The following is a 9,637-nucleotide window of genomic DNA, read 5'->3' on the forward strand; positions in this document are numbered from 1 at the left end:
TTCGTGGTAAAAATGAGCCGCATTGTATGAGTATCAAAAATAATTTACTCTTTAGTTTTTGTTATATTTTCAGATTCATTAACTTTCTCATTCATAATGTATCTATTAGTCTTATCCCTTACTGAAGACGTACTTAGAACTCAAAGAAGTTATTACTGGATCAGTTTCATCAGGTTCCTTTATTTATTGGAAGATACTAACATCATACATGTATCGGCATAGGAGAGAATCGTCTCATGAAAGACCTGCATACTGTGTACAAGATCTACAACTCATCAATCTCCAATGATAATAAATAAATAAATCGACATTTTTCAATTTCAATTTATTTCTTAAGTGGTTTTAGTTAACTAATAATGCTGTTTTCATTTAGTTTTTATTAGGTTGGATATCTCATGCATCACTATTTAGTATTTACATATTTAGTTTGATCATGTCAGTTAATTTAAATTCAAAATTTGAATATCAAATTTTAAGGTAATGAATTACTTTGGTTTATGTGCTAAAGTATTTTTACTTTTTGAAGTCAAAATATGGAAATAATATCAATTAGCATGAAATATTAAGTATTTATTGTTATATTAATATTATACATGGATTTGCACAAGAAAATCAGGAAGACAAGATTTTTTTATAAGAGAAAAACTATAGCTGGCCACTCTGGATCCAAATCATCTACGATATTCTTATAGTATGATATCAGTTCATTTCATTTTCTTTGGTAAAAAAATAAGCTCCTATATTATATGATATATCCCATATTTCCGTACGCTTATGCTGATAGTGATAACTCTTCTTCAGCGTACTTCATAATAAAGATATTGTAGATATATATTGTAGTGACTAGTATATTCTTTGGTAAATCCCTCGTATTATGCAAAACTACGTCCTAGTGATCCTGGAGTCAGAAAGGTCATTTCAATAAATATGGGTTCAATTTGGTGTTTTTCATCTTCCTCTCACGAAAGTCCTTGGTCAAGGAGGGGAAAATCTATCTTACTCCACCACTATAAGGAAATACACTTACTGTCTCGGAGAAAAATTTAACATCTTGAATCCCAAATGACGAGAATGAAGTAATTTTGTAAATACTTATCCATCTCGTGTTTGGCGAAGAAATAAGGACTTTTGGTGACTTGCTGCTGTCCAGAACTATACTTTTTTAATTATTGCCATTCTCAAACATGTAATTAATGACATTACATGAGGTCCAAAGCATTACAACAGTAATAATACACAATAACCTTGAGTAACTAAATGAAAAAAGGTGAATTTTAGAGATTTCGTAGGTAATGATCATCCATATTACTATATTTAAATTCAAGTAATTCAAACTTTACCGCAATAAGAACTTAACTGAAGGTTGATTTATATTTGTGAGGGTCGGTGGCAGGAAAATTAAAAGCGATATCTTGCGGGAAAAAATTGTAGTACTGCACCCTTCTTTTTCCTCAGGCTAACGGTCGCTTTCGCTACTTGGTCTAAGGCCTTAAGGGAAAAATACGTTTCCCCCTTTTTACATGTTCTGTTGAAATACACACGTTGTGCAATTAACACCAAATTGCTTTTGTTCGCGTTTTGTAAGTAAGTTATACAGTCCACTATTCTTAAACATCTTAGTGTATCAATAGAGGCTCGAATCATCACATGGTCCTTTGGCCAACCTAGAACCACATAAAGGCTAGGTTTTTCAACATACTCAGAGATTCAATTGATTTTGTTGTTTACGTTTAAGCTTTTTATTTTCAAATTACTTCAATATTTTCAAGTATATATAATAGTGTTGTGTTCCTTTGAATTATAATTCACTGGAAAATCCAAGGCGATATCGTGTGTGCTTATAAACACATGGTGTTGCTACTGACAGAGTTAGAGAAATCCCAGTTGTAGAGTTGTACTCCTTTTATGTTTCTATCTGGAATAATCTTGATAGACACACTATTGTATCTTTCAACTCTCTTAGGTGATATGAACTTAATTGCTCATACGATCGTCTCAAGAAGAAACAATCGTATGAGCAATTAAGTTCATATCACCTAAGAGAGTTGAAAGATACAATAGGTGTGTTAAGAAAAATTTCTAGAATATTTATTTGTGATTATAAATATCTATTATATTTATTGAGCAGTATTGTAGAAATTACATCTTATTACTACGTAAAGATATACTTATATACATTAAATAAAGTACATTGAATTAATAATTGCATTATTTTTAGAAATGACAGAAACTCATTCAACTCCTCTCACGAGATCAGAAGGAAAAGAAGAAGTGTTCTTAAGAAGATATCGACGGACTATCATTGACTCCAGAATAAGATACAGCCGTTTATAAAGAAATAAAGAACATTCAAACTCTATGGAATCGACACTTTTGTGAAATTAATAAAGATGAGGAACTCATATAAGCTAAAATGGCTTCATAGATGTCTACTATAAAAACAAAATAGTTCAAAGGTGGAGGGATGAATGTTGAAGACGCTTATCTTTAGCCCAGCAGATTTACCAAGTAGAGGTATCTCTCTAGATGAGCTTAAGGAAAAGGAAAGTCTTTGGTTAAGAGGACCAGTGTTTCTCCTTCAATCTATCGAGAGGTGGCCTAAACAACCCTTATTAAATCCATATGAAAAAGATAATAACATTATTCAAGAACATAAGATATATATGTCAATCAAATAACTGTAGAAAAGATACATGAAGTCGAAATAACGAGAGCACAAATATATTTAACAGAAGTTAATGCTGAAATATAAACAGAAAAATTTCCGATTTGAGACAAATTAATATCAAATTCCAGTAATTGGAATACAATTATCAATACATTAATAATAATCAAGCGGTTAGATTTAAAAATGAAAGAGCCAAGATAGGTAATAGTTCAAAAGCCGATGGCAAAAAGTTTCATAACCATCTCAGAAGTTGAATGGGGGGAACTTACCTTAAATAAAATAGCTCAAGAAAAACATTTAAATAGAGAAATATATATTCTTAAGAAGGAAAGACTCGATAGTAAAAATAAGATACCTAAAAATTCATCTTTGATACATTTACCGGTATTCTGGGGTGAGCAGAAAAAGATTATAAAGCTAAAAAGTCGTCTTCATTGGGCTTCTTCTTTATCTCATAAATTCAAATACCCATTTATAATTCAAGAGAGGAATACATTATACCTAAAGTTGATAATATTGTAGAGAAAAACGCGTGCAAGGAAAAGGGGGGAAAAAGACATATGGTATCATTGTTTAAAATACTGAAGTGATTATCATATGCCTGCTTTATTATGATTTTTGAGAGTATAACGAAAGTATTTATTAGCAAAATGTTTAATGACCATATACTACGTATAATTGACTTAGACGTTTTTTATCCGTTAGAGTAGATTTGAAAACGTCACACTCAATGAAATTGTAATTCATTATGAACCATATTCTCAGAATAATAACTAACAAAAAGACAAAGTAGAGTATTTCGAAATATATTTGAAGTTCCAAGTTTAAAAAGAAGACTTAAATTAAATATACTCTACATACTAGAAAATAAACCATCATTCATTTATGGTAAATATACAAAATTAGACAATTGTAATCATATAACTAATAAAAACAATAAATACAGAATATCGAAATAATAGATTAATCCAAATAATATTTTCTTGTTCTGACATGAATTCAGTTAATAATGTCATAACTTTAAGATGCTAAACACAAGTCAGACGTGCAGTTTAATCAAAAAGATCGTCACCCTTTTTTCTTAATGGAAGTTGCTATATACAATTGTGCACAGGATAGATAGATATCTATCGATGGGATCTAACTAACTATTAATAATAAAGTAAATGTCAAAATCATAAAATTATACAATAAATATACTAATAAAAAAAAATGTTAGAATTAAATCCATCGTAAAGATTTAGTGCAAAAGCAAATTATGTAGTAATGTCCGCCGATATTACTCCTTATTAAGGGGATCAAAAAAGATTTTCCCTCGTTATTTATGCTTGGATAACAATATATGATTATCATGAAGGATATGCAAAATTTCTAATTATAATGCTACACCCAATGCAACTACCCCCGTTGTTTTGACCATTTAAGTAGTTGTTTTTACCTTTTACGAGTTTTCTGAACACCATTTCTTGGAGCCTATCAACCATAGCTAAACCTTAAGTGCTAAAAAAGTCATATTTAGTGACGATGTAATATTGGAAAACTGAATGATCATACCCAAGTCTTTAAGTGAAGAAATTAGTCTCAGACAAACCATTTGCGAACCATCCAAAGCTACTATTCCCGTTATTGTGACCATTTAAGTACTTGTTTTTGCCATTTAATGAGTTGCGTATAATAATTCTTGATAATTTTAGCTAAAATATAATCATATTTTATGATTAGATTTAAAAAAAAAATTAATACTTACTGTCAGATGGTACAAAATTCAGAGTTCCATTTCGTAATTTGGTGAGGATGACTCTAAACATTCTGAAAATTATCTTAACTTCACAATTTACAACGGGGATATTTCTATAAATGACATCATTACTAACATCCTCCATTAATTAATGATGGTTCCTCGGGAAGGGAAGAATTTACCCATGCATTTCTTCATGAACTTTTTGAACGTAGGATGATTAGCAATTGATAAGGTTATATTACATGCAATAAGCATCTTTGTGAGATCAAGGTTAAAGTCTCATTTGATGTATTCATCGTTAACTTGATTTTATAGATGATTATCCATACTCTTGTTATGAGATAAGGATAATGAGTGGCGTGTAATTTTAGAAAGGGGAAGTATTTTCCAAATTCCTGGGCCTCCATTTTCAGAAATCCAGATAGAAGGCGACGTTATTTTAGGCATTTTATTCAGTTCTCTATCGACTATCAGCATCTAATATTATACTAATATTGAATAATAAAGGCGGGAATGATAACGTTCTTTATAGAAGATGTATATTATTTAATCAATGATTCCATAAATATTTCTTCTCTTTCCCTCGCATGATTTTGTATTCTTACCAAAATTATCAATCTTTATTATACCTACATCAATCTATACTTCATTTAAATAAAATAAAAAAAACATTTAATTTATTACGATAAAAATATTGGATAATAGGTAATTTCGTGAGGTCGTGCAAAATACCGCAATGTAGATATCTAAAATATGAATCACCTAAAATGGATCCACTTCCAACTATTAGAATAGACATGCCTATTCTATGGTTCAATGTGGGAGTCGACTATTTAGGTTCTCTAACTTGTTTACGCGACTTTATCAATGAGGTATCAGAAAAAGTCATTAAAAAAAGACATAATTAATAATAAAATGTACACACCCAAATTAAAATTTTTTTTGCTTGTTTTATTTACATATTTCCATACTAGAGCAATTCATGTAGATATCGCTAGATCTTGTTGAACATTTGCCTTCCTAGAAGCCTTTGTGGAATGCCACAAAAATTTTATTCTGACAATCCCACAAATTTCATAAAAGCAAATGTTCACTTAAAAGAATTGGTTGGTAACGTCAAGTTTGATAAGGTCAAGGGGGATAAATTTAATGGAGACTCACCAATTCAATGGGAGTACTCTAAGCCTGAAAGCCCTTGGACAAATGGTGTAACAGAGAGGATGATTGGCATATTCAAAAGACAGTTTAGATTTGCCACTCAAAAAAATAGATTAAACATCCGACAATTAGAAACGCTAGTCATACAACTTGCAAGCATAATAAATGATAGACCTTTGAGATCAATAGATCAAGATCTTACTGCATTGTCAGCAATAACTCCAAATCTAATGATTCAGGGCCGTCAAAAAGGACAAATAATAACTCCAGAAGAATCAATATTGTAAACGTCACCATATGGAGACATGTGGTTATCGAGGAAAAAGTTATTTAAAACGTTTTGGAAAACGAGGAGACAAGTGTATCTGAACAAGCTGTATATCAATAAAAAGAGGTCTACTCCCAATACTAATATTATAAACGAAGGAGATTTAGTAATTCTGAAACCAGACACACAAGAAAAGAACGTATGGCAACTGGCAAGAATTACTCAAATACATAGAAATAAAGACAATGTCGACACTTCAACAACATTGACCTTGCCAAACGGCCAGAAAATATTAAGGTATATTAGACAGATTCCATTATTAGAGGCAAGTGTTGCTAGAGAAATGATGAAATCTGAATCAAAAGATCAATATGAACTTGCTGGAAGTCAGGATCAGATGTTGAAGGTCCCTGTCTTGGGTGTACAACCAGGAAAAATGTGCCGATCTCCTGTGAATGACCGTCCCTGCCACAGAGAAAAGTTTGAGGAAGAGGAAGTTATTCCTGGGAAAACAGCTACCATGTCTGTTGAACCAGATGCAATTAATTTGGATGAGTTTCTAACTGGAGATGCCTTGGTGACTCATCCATATGAATTAAGGACGAAAAGACGTCGTATAGGAAACTGGAAAAATTAATCAAGAGGCGACCTATAAAGTATCCGAAAACCATGTATGGTAAAATAATTATCATTAAAATAAAGTTAAAATAATTATTAATCAAATAAAATCAAAATAATTACATGGTAAAACTGTCGTGGGGGTATTTACTACGTGTTAAGGTTAATAGAAAATACCATAGTTTATACCATAACACATGTTTATTTCCACCACTCTTTTTAATATTGACGTCATAATGTATGAGTGATATCATGTTTTCTCAAAATTTGTTTTTCTTGCCCAGCAGTCGGTACGATACATTAAATTGAAAATTCTAGCAATAGTGACCTCATAGACTATGAGTGGTTCCATGTTTTGTCCAAACCTTCCTATTTTTCCCAGCTGTTGCCCATCATATCATTGGGCTGGCTATAATTTTTAATCTGATGTATTGTACCGACTGCTGGGCAAGATAAGCAGATTTTGACAAAACACGCAACCCCTCATCTACTATGACGTCAATATTAAAAGCATGGTGAAAGTCAAACATAAGTCGTACATGCGTTATGGTATAAGAAAAGTTGATAATTCGGTAGAGAAAAACGCGCGAAAGGAGAAGGGGGAGGGGAGAAAGACTTATGGTATCATTGTCCAGTGACTAAAATAATAAATATCTTCCTCTATCAAGAACGTTATCAATTACCGCCTTTATAATTCAATATTAATATAATATTAGATACTGATAATCGATAGACAACTGAATAGAATACCTAAAATAACGTCTCCTTCTATCTTTAGTCCCCTGTCTAGAATTAAACACCACTCATTATCCTCATCTCATAACAAGAGCATGGATATTCATCTATAAAATCAAGTTAATGATGAATACATCAAGTTAGACTTTAACTCTGATATCACAAATATGTTTATTGCATGTATATACCCTTATCCATTGCTAATCATCGACGTTCAAAAAATTTATGGAGAAATACACGGGTAAACCTATCCCTTCCCGAAGAATCATCATTAAATTAATGGAGGATGTTGGTAATGATGTAATTTATAGAAATACTCTTATTGTAAATTGTGAAGTTGAGATAATTTTTAGCATGTTTTGAGTTATCCACACCAATTTACAATCAAAATTATCAGTAAAAAGTATAAAATATTTACTAATTTTGAAATGGAACTCTGAATTTTGTACCATCTAACAGTAAGTATTCTTTTTTTTTTTTAAATCTTGATATGTCATGACTTAAGCATTAAACCAAGTAGCGCATTGAGCACCGTTAGCCTGAGGAAATAGTCTGGTCAATATTTTCCATAATATTTTCGCAAGATGTCGCTTTTCTATGACGTCACTAATTTATTCATGTACGTAATATTAATAAGTTTGAATAGGTAATAATAGGTATATAATTGATGTTTGTCTTAAATATTTTTTATTTACATATTATTATAAAGCATATTTGAAACCAATTACTACAAAATAATGGGTCATTGTTGTGTCCAAAGATCCCAAAATAGAACTGGGTCAAATTTTCAAAAGTTTCAAGGAAACGTTCGCTTTTTTATATTTCCCATTTCCAAAAATCCTAAAGAAGTTGCAAGAAGAAAAAAATGGATATCAAATCTTAAATATCTTCTCAATTGAAAACCTGCTGACCATTCTTTATGTGAAAATGATTTTGAATCATAAGCCCCTTTCCTTAATTGTTCAAGCAAAAAGAATATGAATAATGAAGTAAATAAAAGGAGAAACAGTACAGTACTTGACTCATTCAGAACAAGAAATTACTCTCCAAAATGCTTGAAATAATAATACCTCTAGCGGACAAAAAAAGTAAATTTTTACCAAGATTTTTTTTCCACTAATAATGACCTTAGCCTTCGATGCGCCTCTTGGTTTAATGCTTTATTCATGGCTATTTCATATTTTATTCTTTTTGATAAATAAACAAAGTTATAAGTTATTCCATAGTGATGCTCCGTTTCTATAAGAACAAGAATATAATTTCTTTTTTATCCTATCTCGTTTATATAATATATATATTGGGCATTTTATTATTATATGAATAAATTTTGACTATTTCTTCATAGAAAAAATATAAAAACTACACATAACTACTCTGTTAATAAAATATTACTATGCAATCTGATAATACAGTATCGAATATAATACTATGTAGATTTTAATGTATGTAATTTATTTTAAAAATTGTGTAGAAATAATATGACAGTGAAAGTGTGCGAGTATATAAAATAAAAATAGCGGTTGGTGTTATTGACTTATTTGGCTATATACAAGATGATTTCGGCCCTTTTTTCTGTTTATTTTTGCAATATATCTTGGGTGATGCAATAAAGGTAATGGCCTGTATATATTCATATACATATTTATATGTATTGTACATCCTTTTGCAAAAAGATGACTCCTAACTTAAACGGATAAAATGTTGGATCTAAAGTTTATTTTGTAATTGAGTTATAAAAAAATATTTAAGGTAATATTTATTGTAAGTTTTTATAATAAAAAACTTTTTTATTTCAGTTAAAAAATATGGTCTTTTTGGAAGATATATTAATTGGAGCACGTGACTTGGAATAGATCCTATAATGCTGATAAAATAAAAAGGATGACTATTGTACAAAGTCAATTAAGGTTTTTGGCATTTGATTTTTCAGCATAAAAAATACAATTTCCCCCACATAAGGTTAGATGATTGATCCCTGGTCCACTCCAGATATTAGTAGAACTAATTGTAGTATTCAAATCTGATGTTGAACAAAGTTAATAGAAATACAAGGTTATACCATAACTCGTTTAAGACTGATGTTTGACTTCCACCACGCTTTTAATATTGGCGTCATATTAGATGTGTAGTTGTTTACGAAACATTAAATTGAAAATTCTAGTATTCGTGACGTCATAAACTATGAGTGGTTGCGTGATTTGTCAAAAATCTGCCTGTCTTGCCCAACAGTCGGTTCAATACATCAAATTAAAAATTCTAGCAAGCCTGATTACATGATGGTCTAACCTTGTATTTCTGTTACCCTTGATGTTGGGCCTTTTTATTCTTAAAGGTATTTCTAGGAGCTTTATGAAAGCTTATTGTTAATTTGATGTAGTAAAAATATGAACTTTGAGACCCCAAGATGTTATCGCCTTGAATTATGATGGAATTTATGATGTGAGTGAAA

General features: G+C 30.6%; 3 long non-coding RNA genes across 6 annotated transcripts; 1 reads left to right on the forward strand and 2 right to left on the reverse strand.

Annotated features, from left to right (window-relative positions):
• Positions 1–557: 557 nt before the first annotated feature.
• LOC121127019 (uncharacterized) lies at positions 558–2,147 on the reverse strand. Of its 4 annotated transcripts, none has more exons than XR_005867432.2 (3): positions 1,729–2,135; positions 1,028–1,664; positions 558–970 (listed from the first exon to the last, which is right to left on the reverse strand). It is a non-coding gene; the product is annotated as an uncharacterized lncRNA (long non-coding RNA). The 4 variants fall into 4 exon arrangements; XR_005867434.2 differs by having other exon boundaries at positions 1,028–1,253; positions 1,358–2,135; XR_005867431.2 differs by having other exon boundaries at positions 1,028–1,253; positions 1,341–2,132.
• Positions 1,505–2,766, forward strand: LOC139906780 (uncharacterized). Its single transcript, XR_011782706.1, has 2 exons — positions 1,505–1,584; positions 2,219–2,766. It is a non-coding gene; the product is annotated as an uncharacterized lncRNA (long non-coding RNA).
• Positions 2,767–8,889: 6,123 nt separating this feature from the next.
• On the reverse strand, positions 8,890–9,629 carry LOC139906781 (uncharacterized). Its single transcript, XR_011782707.1, has 2 exons — positions 9,491–9,629; positions 8,890–9,208 (listed from the first exon to the last, which is right to left on the reverse strand). It is a non-coding gene; the product is annotated as an uncharacterized lncRNA (long non-coding RNA).
• Positions 9,630–9,637: the final 8 nt, after the last annotated feature.

This window comes from Lepeophtheirus salmonis, chromosome 12, assembly GCF_016086655.4.
Source record: "Lepeophtheirus salmonis chromosome 12, UVic_Lsal_1.4, whole genome shotgun sequence".
NCBI lineage: Eukaryota > Metazoa > Arthropoda > Copepoda > Siphonostomatoida > Caligidae > Lepeophtheirus > Lepeophtheirus salmonis.